Here is a 14849-nt window from a genome sequence, read left to right on the forward strand (position 1 = left end):
TTTACTGCTTTGTAGCTTTCGTTGTTGTTGTTACTCACTGTCAACTTATATTTCCTAAGTAAGAATGATTTACTCTCTGGCTGCTTTCAAGGTCATGCCTTTGTCTTTACAGTTTCATTAGGATGTGTCTTGGTAGCTAATTTCCTTTCGTTTTTGTTTTTTTTGTTTTTATTTTTCTGTTTTATGTTTTTTGAGACAGAGTCTTGCTCTGTTGCCCAGGCTGGAGTGCAGTGGCATGATCTCCGCTCACTGCAACCTCTGCCTCCCAAGTTCAAGCGATTCTCCTGCCTCAGCCTCCTGAGTAGCTAGGATTACAGGCGCACACCACCATGCCCAGCTGATTTTTGTATTTTTATTAGAGATAGGGTTTCACCACGTTGGTCAGGCTGGTCTCGAACTCCTGACCTCATGATCCGCCCACCTTGGCCTCCCAAAGTGCTGGGATTGCAGGCATGAGCCACTGCGCCCAGCCCGCTAACTTCAATTTTATTATTTGGCTTGGGATTTGGTTAAGTTTCACAAGTCTGGATTGGTGTTTTGCTTTTCTTTAGTTTTGAGAATTTTTGGTAATTATCTCTTCAGCCTCAAATAGTATTGCCTTTGCCCTGTGTTTTAAGCTGTTTAACTCCAGACAGACATTTAAAGACACTCTTACTCAGTCTTCCATGTTTCCCAAAGTCTCTCTCCTGTTTCCATCTGTCTTTACACTGCAATTTCTTCAGCTCCATCTTCTAGCTCACTATTTCTCTCAGCCTTATTTAATGTTATTTAACCCAATCCCTGAGTTCTAACTTTGGTAATCCTATGGACCAGAAACGACTTAGCCACTTCAGATCTGCTCTACCTCACCTGTGTTTTTTTGTTGTTGTTGTTCTGGTTGTTGCGTTAGTTTTATTTGAAGGCGTGCAGATGCAAACTAACAGTACCTGAACCCATCCCCAGTGCTTGCCTTTTATGCCAATGCATGAGTTGCTCTAGGCCCACATGCTAGTAGAAACTGAGCATGGTACATGGCATCGTGGTACTTGAAATGACCATGTAGCCTGCCATGATCTCTAGGGGTCTTGTTAGATTCTCTTACATCCGGGCTCATAAGACTTTGATAGGCCACATTTCATACTGACTCTGGAGAATGTGGACTAGCAACCACAGTTTGCTGATGAGGCAGTGTCAGGAGTTCTCCTTCCAGTATAATTCCTTTTAATAGTCCATAGAGTAGCTCATACAGCTCTCTGGGGACTGGGGTGGGGAGGGATTCCCTGTAACCAGCTAATAGAGGAAAAAAAAAACTCAGCCTTTGGATAAGTTGGCTTGGTATGTGGGTACCAATGACAAATAGACTTCTGCAGCCCTGAGACCCCTGCTCAGAGGTGGCCTGAAAAACAGTGGAGCAGAGATTTGGGTGATATACCTGGTGAAAGACATAAGTGGCCTGAAGTAAGAATATACATGGACTCAAGGGCAGTGGAGAATAACTGGGCCAGATTGATCAGGGACCTAAAAGGAGGACCACTAGAAGTGACTCACCTCCATAAGAGTTCTAGCATAGGCTATAAACACTAGAAGAAACATCGCATGCACCTACTTCTCATATAATGCTAAGTGATGGCTAAAGGTAGGAAATGGGTGAGCTTGAGAGAATGCTTGGCCATAATGGGGCACTAAAATGCTTAGAAAGTGCGCTGACAGAGGCTCAATGAGAAGTGGAATGCCATTAGTTACAGGGGCCTTCAAACAAAATTTCTGGAACCATATATTCTCCCCAAAATCTAAACTGGATGAATCACTCTTCTGAGTCCAGAGAGCAGCCCAGTCCTACTACTCTGTTGTAAAGGGAGAATCCAGAGCAAGACCATGGAGGGTGCAAAGATCTTGTGTCTCCCATCCCCATCACCAGGATCTTATGGACATTTCATTGGAGTCTTCAGATTTTCTTTTGGAGAACTTCAAGAAGAGGTCAAACTCTGTAAGAGTGAGAATTCACTGAGTTATCAAAGCAGTAACTGAGCTAGGTTAAGAGACCATTTAAATGAAGAGGTGGCAAGTATACTAGATTATGTGAACTCAAGGTTTTCTTTTTCACTGCCCAGTGGAAATAAGGCACTTGAGAGGCTCTGTAATTGGGAAACTGCTGCAGTCATGACTGTGATCTCCTTGAGAATGAACTTGTAGGTCATCTTTAAGTTTGTGAATAGCTTCTGCTATGTATTAATTTGGTACTTGGTTTGGTTTCCTCCTGATATTAGTCAATGAGGTCTTTGGAAATAGCTCCTGACAGCAGCATAATGGCCTGTGCCCATGATGGGTCAAGGGGTCAAGACTTTTCCATAGAATTAAAGACCTGGTAAAGCTTCCAGAGAAAAAGAAAACTCCTATAAGCAATAAGAGTTGATAGCTTCTAGGATAGAATGATAGAATTTATCGAACCTGAAGAACAGGGAAAAATATTGGAAAAATGAAGAGCCTCGGGAACTTGTGGAACAATATTGAAAAAGCTAATATCTAGGTAACAGGAGTCCTAAAGAGAAAACAGAGAATTGCAGGTAAAAATATTTGAAGAAATGACAACAGAAACATTTTCAAATTTAGGGAAAGATATAACTGTACAGATCTAAGAAGCTCAGCAAACCCTAAGTAGGATAAACACATGAAAATCATGGCGAGGCACATCTTAGACTGGGGAACGCCAGGGATAGATGTAATCATACGGAGAAAAACATGCAATATATAGGGAGCAATAATTATAACTACTACCAACTTCTAATCAGAAATTATGGGGGCCAAAAGAGAAGTAAACAGTGTTTTAAAGTGTTGAAAAAACAACTGTCAATCCAGAATTCCATATCTAGCAAAATTGTCCTTCCAGATGAAATAAGGACATTATCAGATAAAAGAGAACTGAGAATTTGTCGTCAGCATCCCCATACTACAAGAAATGCCAGCGTAGTTTCTTCAGGTTGAAGGGAAAGAATACCAGAGGAAAACTTGAATCTTCAGGAAGGAATGGCATCATTGGAAATGGTAAGTATATGGGTAATTAGATTGTTATTCTTAATTGACAACTAAATGGTAAAGACCTTTTCCTCTTCCTTTAAAATACACAATACTCTTTAAAGCAAAAATTATTATTGTCCTATGAAGTTTATAATGTACATTGATGTTATACACATAATAAATATATCAAAAAAGATAGTGGTAGATAAATGAATACATATTTACAAGATTTCTACATATTTTGTAATGGGCCTAAATATCAACTCTAAGTAGACTGTAAAAAGTTGAGGACAGATAGTGTCACTCCTAGAGCAACCACTTAAAAGTGCAAAAGGATATTGCTAAATTACCAATAGATAAATAGAATTGATTTCATAAAAGCTCTCAAAAAATAACCCTGTTGGGTTAATGCCTAGAAAGACTGATATCACAGGACTTAATTTCTCCCTCCTTTATATTTTCTGCTTGAATACACCTATTGTCATTAAACTGCTTTAGAATAGTTGTTTTGAGATAGTATAGCAACATAGAACACATAATGGGAGGTAGGGAGGAAGGCTGGACAGGGGTGTGGCCCAGTGGACAAGAGTTTCTCATGTAGGAGGAAGATTGAAATAAACATCCCCATCTTTAAAACTCCTTTAATTCACAGAGGTGTGATGTGCTAACACTGAACCCAGAAGACCTGGGTTCTGGGTCAGCCACTTACTGCTTCTGCGACTTTCATATTGCACTCGACTTTGAGTTTCCTGTCACTACTGTGAAGTCAATTCACATCTCCCCTGGCACTCTGGGTGACTTTGATAATACAGTGATACTATTTAAAATAGCTGACAGTTTATAAAGTACCACCAGGAAGCACTGAGGGGTCATGGAGCAATTTAGAACTAAACAGCAAGTCCATAGGCTAGAACTTTATTTTGACTAATTGAACACTGCCATCTGCTGCACAGATCTGGGAAATAGGAGGTATTAGATTTCCAGGAGGAAGGTGTTTCCTTCAAAATAACAAAAGTTTGCTTGCTTTATTTCTTGTCTCTTTGACCTCACTTTCCAAGTGAAAAGATGCAGAATATAAAAACAAAAAGGTCAAAATAGCCTTGCAGAGGCCACTCTGACTTACATGAAAGGGTAGAACTCAACTTTACAGGTCAGGTGGGATTTGAATAAGCCTCATGGTGAAAGGAAGGGATGGTATGAGGAGAACTAATAGTAGGATCATAGTTAGCAGCCCTGGGGGAAACACTGGCCTGGAGGCAACCCTGAGCATGCCCACTTCCTAGCTGGGTGCCGAGGCGAAGTCCCGGCATGTATAACATTGGGATAATAATGGTGGAAACCTCTTAGATTGTTGCGAGATTTAGTGAAATGAGCTATGTCTTGTTTTTAGGACAGTACCTGTTAGTACATAACAAATATTAGCTGCTGCTTTCGAAACTCAGACTGGGAAGAAATAAAGGAAGTTGATTAAAAATTCACTAGCACCTTTGGAATAAACTCCACATTAGCCCCATTCTCCCAAATAGATTTGAAGCAAGGAAGTGAAAGGAGTCAGGTGATGAGGTCTTTCAACTTCAGCAGAGTGCAAACACAGATCAACAACAGTAACAACTAACTTTCAATGAGACTTTATGCACCAGGTGTGGCTCTGTGTGTTACATGTATTAACTCATTTAATTTTTATATCAACTCCATGAGGTGGGAACTTTTAATATTCCCATTTTATAGATGAGGAAACAGGCACAGAGAGGGGCTAAGTGCATTCAAGGTCATGTGGCCAGTGAGTGACAGAACTAGTGTGATGATTAATTGCTAAGGCTAAGAGATGCCCAGGTGGCCAGTTGGATGTTACTTGTAAAATCTTTCTGGAAGAGATTAGCATTTGAACCAGCAGACTGAATAAAGATCATCCTCACCAATGTGGGTTGGCATTATCGAATTTCGTGAGAGCTTGAATAGAACAAAAAGAGGAAAAGCAAATTTGCTCTCTTCTTGTACTGGGATATCCACCTTCTTTGCTCAGTCAGTGGCTCCTTTGGTTCTTAGGCTTTTGAACCCAGGCTGAATCACCACTGGCTTTCCTAGGGCTCCAGGCTGCAGATGGCAGATCATGGGACTTCTTGGTCTCTACAATTGTGAGTCAATCTCTCATCTTTCTGTATATGTATTCATATGTCTAGCATCCATCTGTCTATATTCTATTGGTTCTGTTTCTCTCGGGAACCCTAACATGACTAGAATGTAAATGCACGGGATCTCGTCCCACATTTCCACTGCTTAGGGGCTATATGAACCATAGATAACCAAACCTATCTTCCTTTGGGGATGGCGGGGGTGAGGAGATATAACTGTAGTATTACAGTTCTTTGCATGTTAAGCTGTATACCAAATTTGTACAGAATCTGGCAACACACAGTGTACCAGTGAGGACGACCAGAGGTCACTCTTGTCGCCATCTTGGTTTTGGTGGGTTTTGGCTGGCTTCTTTACTGCAAGCTGTTCTATCAGCGAGGTCTTTATGACCTGTATCTTGTGCCAACCTCCTATCTTATCCTATGACTTAGAATGCCTTAACCTTATCCATCTGGAATGCAGCCAGTAGGTCTCAGCCTTATTTTATCCAGCTCCTATTTAAGATGGAGTTGCTCTGGTTTAAATGCCTCTGACAAAACCGTTTGCTTCAATGTTATTTGTTTGCTTCAATGTTGCCTCAAAACTGTGTGTACTGAAGCCACTCCCAATTTGGGTTTCTAGAGTTAGCAAACAAAAATGCAGATGCTCGGCTGGGCTTGGTGGCTCATGCCTATAATCCCAGAACTTTGGGAGGCCAAGGCGGGTGGATCACAAGGTCAGGAGTTCGAAACCAGCCTGACCAACATGGTGAAACTCTGTCTCTACTAAAAATACAAAAATTAGCCAGGCGTGGTGGTGTGTGCCTGTAATCCCAGCTACTCAGGAGGCTGAGGCAGGAGAATCGCTTGAACCCAGGAGGCAGAGGTTGCAGTGAGCAGAGAGATCACGCCACTGCACTCCAGCCTGGGCAACAGAGTAAGACTCCATCTCCAAAAAAAAAAAAAAAAAAAAAAAAAAAAGTAGATGCTCAGGTAAGTCGGAACTTCAGATAAAGAATGAAGTTTTTCTTTGATAGACCACATCCCATGCAATATTTAGAATGTACTTATTTAGAACATACTAGAAAAAGTAGTTGATCTGAAATTCAGATTTAACTGAACATCCTGTGTTTATCTTGCAGCCCTACCTTGACTACATCCAGTAGGTGTGGTATGTTGCAAAATTGCCAGATGCATTTCTTACTGAGCACAGCCATGTGCCTTGCTTCTCAAACAAAGAGGCTCAAGAGGTGACAGCTGACAGTTCAGGCCAGAATGTCTAAATTGCTTGAGAGAGTTCAGAATTAAAGTCGGTAGTGGGGAAAATTCCAAGCTTTTCAGAGAGTGTCAGTCCAATGTGGTGGTAGAAAATAGGACTTAAGTGAGTTTAGTTCAAGATATGCTAAGGATTGGGAAAAATGGTTTGCCCTCCCTGATGCAAGCACGGGGATGAGCGCATTACAGATGTCTTCCAGGGCTTCAACCCTTCACCACACCTAGGGATTTCCCTCATCCTGCCTTTGTTCTATTCTTACTTGATTTAGTCTCACTTTGAGAAGCACATAGTTAAGTAATTTTCTAGGGAACTCAGATATGCCCCGTGGCCAAGATTGACAGACAGTCCAGGAGGCTGTTCTAGCACCAGGCAGCTTAGTGTTAAGAAGAAGGATAGGTTTTAGGAGTAGGAGGGCCTGGTGGCAGCTTAAACTGTCAGAGGCAAGGTGGACACATGTAGAAATAGGCAACAAGGACAGAATCACAACCAGGAGGCCTCACCTGTAGGAATCTATAGTGATAGTTAATACAACGCCAAGTTGTTAGGGGCAAGGTCAATGGACAGCCAACAAAAAGTACTAATAGATTCACTAATACTCAGACTGACATCAGCCTTTCCAGTGAAAAACCATGATTCTTAATTTCCAGAACAGAGCCATTGATTCAACAGAAGCCTGAATCTCCTTGAGGAAAGACCCTGCAATAGGACATCAAGTATATTCACTAGTTAATTTCCCAGTCCTTCCTCATAGGAACTTACAGCCTTTTATCAACATATCTGTACAATGGGGGAAGGGAAATACCCATATCTTTCAAGGGCAGTTGGATATAGGGACTAAGAGGATGCTAAAACCATGAGGGCTAATATGCCTTCATGCTTCCTTCTTAGATTGGAGGAGGTAAATAGAGGCCAGGTGGCAAACAGAGTCCTGGCCTAAATCCATTTCACAGGGCGTCAGTGTGTTCACGGACTCACCTGTGTTGATTTTCCTGATCCCTGAGTGCATTGATCAGGATGGATATACCTAGTAACTGGCAGAACACTCACACTAAGTCCTTGAACTGTGGAGTACACCTATGTAATCAGAACAGCTACGTGGAACCCTCTGAAGTTACCCAACCTCCAGGCCAAGACAGTTAATATACAGCAATATATTATGTAGGGTGGAATGGCAAGGAGTGTCATTGGAGTGCTGAGCTCAAAGATTTTGAGATAAGGTTGCTGTTCCCCATTACATCTCCATTTCACTTGCCAGTCTGGCTCCTGAAAAAAACCATATGGCTCACGATTGATATAACTGCTGTCAACTCCATCACGTGGTAGCCTAATTATAATTATTGTGGTTTCATAATTATCAGATAATTATGACACAGCTTTTGCTACTTAGTATGTGGTCATTGATTTGGTGAATGCATTCTTTTCAATCCCATCAGAAGTGAGGATCAAACGCTTTTGCATCTGCCTGGGATAGACAGTGGTACACAATCGGGGTCTTGTCCCAGGAAATTGTACTCTCTCTAATGCTTTTTCCAGCAATATAGTTTAATGGCTGTTCTATCATCTGGATATGACACAGACTATTATGCTGATCCATTATATTGATGATATCATGAAGATCTGAGGTAAAAAGGAGAAAACAGTGAGAATGGTGGAAGCCTTAAGAAGGTATATGTGCACCAGTGGGCAGAAGAAATCCCTACAGAATTTCAGCAGCTGGCCAAAATGGTGAGTTTTTAGGGGAACAGTGGTTATTGCATCTTACATGTACTTCCTATTGTAAATCAAAGGAACTAGGAAGCCCTTCTGATTTGGAAAGATCATATATCATGCTTGGGAATATTGCTGTCATCCACTAACTGGGTTGACTCTGAAGGCTGCCAGTTTTGCGGGGCCAAGAACAAGAAAGCAATGTGCAGCAGATTAAGCTATAGCTCCAAGTGGGTCTGCCACACGACTGGAAAATCTCATGGTGCTACAGCAGGATCAGCATGCATGACCTGTGGGTCAGCTGCCCATTTTTGTAAATAAAGAACTATTTTGTTCTCTAGGTTTTCCTATCTTTGTTCTAGGGCAATGGGTCTCAAATTTCAGTGTGTGTATGCATATGTACGTGTGTGTATTCCTCCTACTCAGAGGGCCTACAAATGCATGAATGGGGAAAAATGAAAGACCTTTTTTTAAACAATAGAGTAACACCTAATATAGAAGGAATAGAGTTCAAATTCAGCAGTGGTTGCTGGGAATTAAAGTTTGAGATAGTTACACAGTCTCAAAGTGTCCCCTATAAGTTCCTATTGATTATAAAGGGAAAAATAGTAGCTTTTAAGTGGAGCAACCTAACAGACACCACCTAAACAAATGATCAGCCCACCTGGTGCCCTTATCTTGGTTTCTAAATGTCATTCCCAACTGAAAGGAAGCCTGTAAACTTGGAGAAGAGGCCAATTTCAGGATGAAGACAGGGACAAGATGAGCCTGAGGCCACTTGTCCAGAAAGTAATGAAGTGCTCAAAGAACGACAGGGATATATCAAAAGTACATGCAGGTCATCTTGAGGAAGGTCCCATTGGACAAATCTCTGAACATTTTAATGGCAAAATAAATGATGGCAGTAATGAATAACAGGTGTCTCATGGTTTTTGCGGGGTATTGGTTCTATGACTCCCCATGGATGCCAAAATCCCCCAGATGCCTAAGTCCCCCAGTAGGCCCTATGTATCCTTGGGTTCCACATCTGTGGACTCAGCCAACCACAGATCAAGTTCCCATGGATATAGAGGACACACTGGGTGCATGTTTAAAAAAAAACACGAATCCATGCATTTCTCTATAAATAATTGAGTAAATACATAAATGGGGGGAAGCTTTTTTTTTTTTAACAATGGAATAACACCTAAATAAGAAAGGATGGAGTTCAAAAATGAGCATTGGATGCTGTGGACAGAAGTTTGAGATAGTTACACAGTCTCAAAGTGCCCCTTACAAATTGCCTGTTGATTACAAACAGGAAAATAGTAACTTTAAAATGGAGAAACCTAAAACACCACCTAAACAAATGATTATAGTTAACGCTAGCAATATTGGAACAAATGAATGTCATGAGCCTTCTGATCAGAGGCACCAAGGAGGACACACCATCACTTCTGGTAGAATCCTGCCATACATAACCTGAATCAAATCATGAAGAAAACTCAGACAAACCCAAGTGTCCTCTGTTTTTTTTGTTTGTTTTTTTTACTTCGACAGATATTCTACCAAATAAAAAAAGGTGACCTTGACTCTTCAAAATTATCAAAAGAAGAATGAGGAACTGTTCCAGATTAAAGACATGACAACCAAACAACGTGATTCTGTACTGGATCCTTCACTGAGCTGGGGGTAAGGGGAGCTAGAGCAGACATTGAGACAATTGATGAACATTTGATTGAAAACTATGAATTAGATAATATCAGTATTAACTTCCCTGGGTTTCCTAATTGTACTGTGGTTATATAAGAGAACAGTCCTATTCTTCGGTAAAAGGAGACCGAGGCATAGTTCATTTTCCAAGCTTTCATTAGGAATTGAGTTCTCGACCACCTGGAACATTTTCCCTGGGCATTTGTGGGTGTTTATCTTAGAGGATATGCTGCTTTTGGTGGGTTTGTGGCTTAGGAAAGAACCCACCTGGAACCAGGTCTCCTGGGGCCATAACGCCCTGCTCTGCTTAGCATCCTGTAGCCAGGCTGGATTCTCAACTCTTTGTAAATCTCAGTCATCTTTCTCTGCTACTCTCATTTCCAAAGTGGAGATAAATAATAGCACCCACTGGTCGGGCGCGGTGGCTCACGCCTGTAATAATCCCAGCACTTTGGGAGGCCGAGGCGGGCATATCACCTGATGTCGAGAGTTCGAGACCAGCCTGGCCAACATAATGAAACCCCGTCTCTACTAAAAACACAAAAGTTAGCCGGGCGTGGTGGCAGGCGCCCGTAATCCCAGCTACTCTGGAGCCTGAGGCAGGAGAATCGCTTGAACCCTAGAGGCGGAGGTTGCAGTGAGCGGAGATCGCGCCATTGTACTCCAGCCTGGGGGACAAGAGCGAGACTTCGTGGAAAACAAACAAAAACAAAAACACCGAAAAACAGCACCCACTACAGAGTTTTGCTCTAAGGATGAAATGAGATGAATAAATGTAACGCAAGTGGGAAAAAAAAAAAAAAGGAGCTGGGCGTGGGCGGCGCCGCAGGGCCCCGGGAGCTGGGTGTGGGTGGGGCGGGAGTGCGTGCCTTGCCTTGCGTGCCTGGCTACGGAGGGAGGCGTAGCAGATGTGGGGTGGAGCCTGAGCGTGCCTGCGTGGCACCACTCCGGGAAGCGGAGGCTATTCCCTGGAGGAAGGATGGGAGACTATCAGGCTGTGGAGGAGACTGCCTTTATTGTTGAAGTGAGCAACGCTGTAAAAGAGGCTATAGAAAGTGTAATTGGGGCTGGGCGCGGTGGCTCACGCCTGTAATCCCAGCACTTTGGGAGGCCAAGGCAGGCGGATCACAAGGTCAGGAGTTCAAGACCAGCCTGGCCAACACGGTGAAATCCCATCTCTACTGAAAATACAATAATTAGCCAGGCGTAGTGGTGGGCACTTGTAGTCCCAGCTACTCGTAGGGAGGCTGAGGCAGGAGAATCGCATGAACCTGGGATGTGGAGGTTGCAGTGAGCCGAGATTGCGCCATTGCACTCCAGCCTGGGTGACAGTGCAAGACTCTGTCTCAAAAAAAAAAAAAAAAAAAAAATCGCAATTGGTGGTAATGCTTATCAACACAGCAAAGTGAACCAGTGGACCACAAATGTAGAACAAACTTTAAGCCAACTCTCCAAGCTGGGAAAACCATTTAAATACATTGTGACCTGTGTAATTATTCAAAAGAACGGAGCTGGATCATACACGGCAACTTCCTGCTTCTGGGACAGCTCTACTGACGGGAGCTACACTGTGCGATGGGAGAATAAGACCATGTACTGCATTGTCGGCGCCTTCGGACTGTCTATTTGACCTCCCAGTCCATCCTATAACCTTTCTGCTTTTGTCTCTAGTTCATCTTCTAACCACCAGCCATGAATTCAATTAACTCCTTTCTCATTCTCTTTAAGTGTGTTTTGTGGCACTCTGAAAAACCAGATGACTGCACTGTGATGTGAACTGTACTGAAGTCAGATGAGTATCCCTGTAGGTCACCTGCTGCCTGCATTGCCACTTGTCTTAACTCTGAATATTTCTTTTCAAAGGTGCTAAAATCTGAAATCTGCTAGTGTGAAACATGCTCTACTCTCTGAAATGATTCAAATACATGAATTTTCCATACTTTATACTTTTGTTAGAATAAATTGTTCAAATCTTTAAAAAATGAGTTGATTACTTTTAGGTTCTTTCAACAAAAGCTGTCCAGATCGGGCTGTTGCCACACTCCAAAGGACTCTGACATCACACCCTTCCCTGACTTCTGCCCCTGCCTTGTTCTCTTTCTCAGTTTTGTTTGGGAGGACATCTTTAATAAACAACTTACACATCCTCATCACAGGCTGTCATTCTGGAAACCCAAACCAAGATCTTCCTAAGCTTATTCTCCCCTGGGTGCTCAGCAGATGTGGATTCTCATACCTAAGGCCCTCTCTCCTCCTCCTGGACGTGGTGAGGAGTAGAGGGTAGGAAGGCTACAGAGCCCTGGATTTCTGTGCAGTTCCCAACTGCCAACATTGTCAAGTCCACATCTCATATTCCCTGTGCCTGTAAGTGACAGTTTAATATCAATTTTATTTTTCAAGGAATAACTGTTTACAAGAGGTGGAACCCTTGCCGGTCAAAAAATGTATAGGTGATCTTAGGGCAAGAAACCTTTCTTTCAGGCACTTAATAGGATACTTACAGGCAGAAGCTTCCTGAGAGTGTCATGCTCTGGGAACCAAGAGACCTAAGGTCCAGACCTGATTCTATCAAGGCCTCATGGTATGAGTTGGAGGCCCATGGAATATAAATGACTAATCTCCATATCTGCAAAGTGAGGGTACTTCGACTCATAAACTTTCGAGAATTCAAAGAATAGAGACTCTTCCCAGAAAAAAAATCCATTGTGCACAAATATTTTGCATTCAATTTCAAGGGTTTCTAAATAGATCCCACTGAAGTCCATCACTGGATCCTTTACTAGATTATTTCTAATTATCTTAATAGTGCTCGCATTCTGTATTTGTTTTCTCAAGTCTATAACTGAGACCCATGTAATCAAGGACAGGCTGAGAATGCTTGAGTAAGTATAAATTCTTCTGAAGCATGAGGATCAGAACTGTTTTTAATTTGGTTTCTTTGTGGAGCAAAGATGGTATTTACTGCCAAGAAGAAAATATGTGTTTTAAAAATAAATTCTCCTACATTCTAGGAGAAAACATCTGGGAACAGCATACATCTTATGTCCTTGGTGGGGAATATGTTATCTTTCTAGTAGAATGGAGCTGGAGTCTCACAAGAAAAGATTCCAATCCCAGCTCTATCACTTAGCAGATTTGATGATGAGCAAGAATAATAACTCAGATTCAAAGTAATTTTACCGTTAAAATGGAAAAAAAAACCCCTATGCCTTCCTTATAGGGCTATATTGGTGATGAAGTTAAATGAGACAATACTCATACATTCTTTGGCACGTTATTCTCCTCTGTTTCGCTCTAGTTTCTGTTCCTCTTCCTGTCTTAAAGGGTGGTATTCTCTGAATTCTTTCATCCTTGACTCAATCTTATCTATACTGTCCTTCAGTTTTAACTTCAAGGGTGGCTGATGACTTAAAGTGTTGACCTTCAACCTTGTCCTCTCCGTCCACGTTCTGCAGTCATATAATCAGATGGGATGTTTTCCCATGGAGTGGGTTTCTGTGCTTTGGCCTATTCACTAGACAAATCTATTTTGGTAATGGAACTGCTCTTCCTTTCAGAGATTTCCCTGACCGTACTTCCTCCCACCAGTGGGAGGGACATATAATCCAGAATCACTGTTCAGATTATCTCTTCCCATCCACTCACTGATTTTCCAGGGAGCAGATATATAAGCCCAGTGGGGGCTGTTCAAGTTCCTTCCCAAGAGTTGATGTGGTTGCTAAAAGCCAAGCCTCTTCAGCTTGTCAGATCGGAAGCTTGTTGATCGGAAAATAAAGCGTGTCAATTGTTATCACTACCATAAAGAGTGAGCCCAAGGGTGCTACAAAAGGAAATTCAAGCTGAGAGAATGAAAGAAAAATTCTGATTGTAGTTGAGTCCTGGAATCCAGCTGTAACAGGTATAACCATGTGCCATTTCAAAACCAAGTCAAACAAGCTTACATAATTTACATAACAAACTTACAGAAATTAGTTTATGTAATTAAGCATCTGTTGCATTATCTGAACTCAAGCTAAACAGTTCTCCTTGTGCTCTTGTTCCAGGTGGAGGTACTAATGTTCACTTAGTCATTCCAACAGAAAACCTGGAGTCATCCTTAACTCTTCCTCCTCCTCCTCTTCCATCATGCCTACACCCATTATATCCACCAGTCCTACTGTTCTTTAGTATTTCTCAAATTGTCTCACTCTTCTCCATCTGATCTCCCACCATCCTCATTCATACACTCTCCTTCCTGGATTACCATTAGATCTTACTAGTCTTTTTGTCTCTGATCTTGTTCCTCTCATGTTACTGTGGTGTGAGACCAAAGAGAATAAATGTATATAAAACACATCTGGCCATGGCATGTATCTGTTTAAACGTCTTCCGAGATCCTGTTACCCCAGGATAACATTCAGTCTCTTCACATGATACATAAAATGTTTCATGTGGCCTGGCATGGTGGCTCATGCCTGTAATCCCAGTATTTTGGGAGGCCGAGGCGGGTGGATCGCCTGAGGTCAGGAGTTTGAGACCAGCCCGGCCAACATGGTGAAACCCCGTCTCTACTAAAAATACAAAAATTAGCTGGGTGTAGTGGTGGGCACCTGTAATCCCAGCTAGAATTACTTGAACCTGGAAGGCAGAGGTTGCAGTGAGCCGAGATTGTGCCATTGCACTCCAGCCTGGGCAACAAGAGCGAAACTCCGTCTCAAAAAAAAAAAAGTTTCATGTATCTTTAGCTGCTCTCTGCTTCCCACATTACCATCTGGAAACAGCACTCTTTGTAGTCATTACCCACTACTGATATGCTGTCACCCACATTTGGTACCTTTGCTCATCACTTTAGGAGAGCAGTGTAGCTTGTTGCTATTAAAAAATGAGGCTTTAGAATCATACTGACCTGAGTTCAAATCCTCATTCTGATGTGTACCACCTACTGCTTGGGCAAGCTACTTAACTTTTACAGCCTTATTGTTAGATTTGAAAAATAGGGATGCTGATAGTAGCGGTTTCATTGAGCACAGTATCATCTGACTTAAGATTGCATGAAAAGCACTTAAGACAGTATCAGAAGGCAGCAAGGC

At 42.2% G+C, this 14849-nt stretch overlaps 1 long non-coding RNA gene across 2 annotated transcripts in view; it reads left to right on the top strand.

Moving 5' to 3' along the window:
• Nucleotides 1–9759, top strand: part of LOC129532915 (uncharacterized) — an 87734-nt gene extending 77975 nt beyond the window's left edge. Inside the window, exons 2-4 of one of the 2 annotated variants that reach the window (XR_008678850.2) lie at nucleotides 2867–3021; nucleotides 7958–8106; nucleotides 9628–9759. This is a non-coding gene — a long non-coding RNA (uncharacterized lncRNA). Of the gene's footprint in view, nucleotides 1–2866; nucleotides 3022–5040; nucleotides 5112–7957; nucleotides 8107–9627 lie in introns of those variants that run through there. The other variant, XR_010133206.1, reaches the window with a different exon arrangement.
• Nucleotides 9760–14849: the final 5090 nt, after the last annotated feature.

Source organism: Gorilla gorilla, chromosome 3, assembly GCF_029281585.2.
Source record: "Gorilla gorilla gorilla isolate KB3781 chromosome 3, NHGRI_mGorGor1-v2.1_pri, whole genome shotgun sequence".
NCBI classification, from domain to species: Eukaryota; Metazoa; Chordata; class Mammalia; order Primates; family Hominidae; genus Gorilla; species Gorilla gorilla.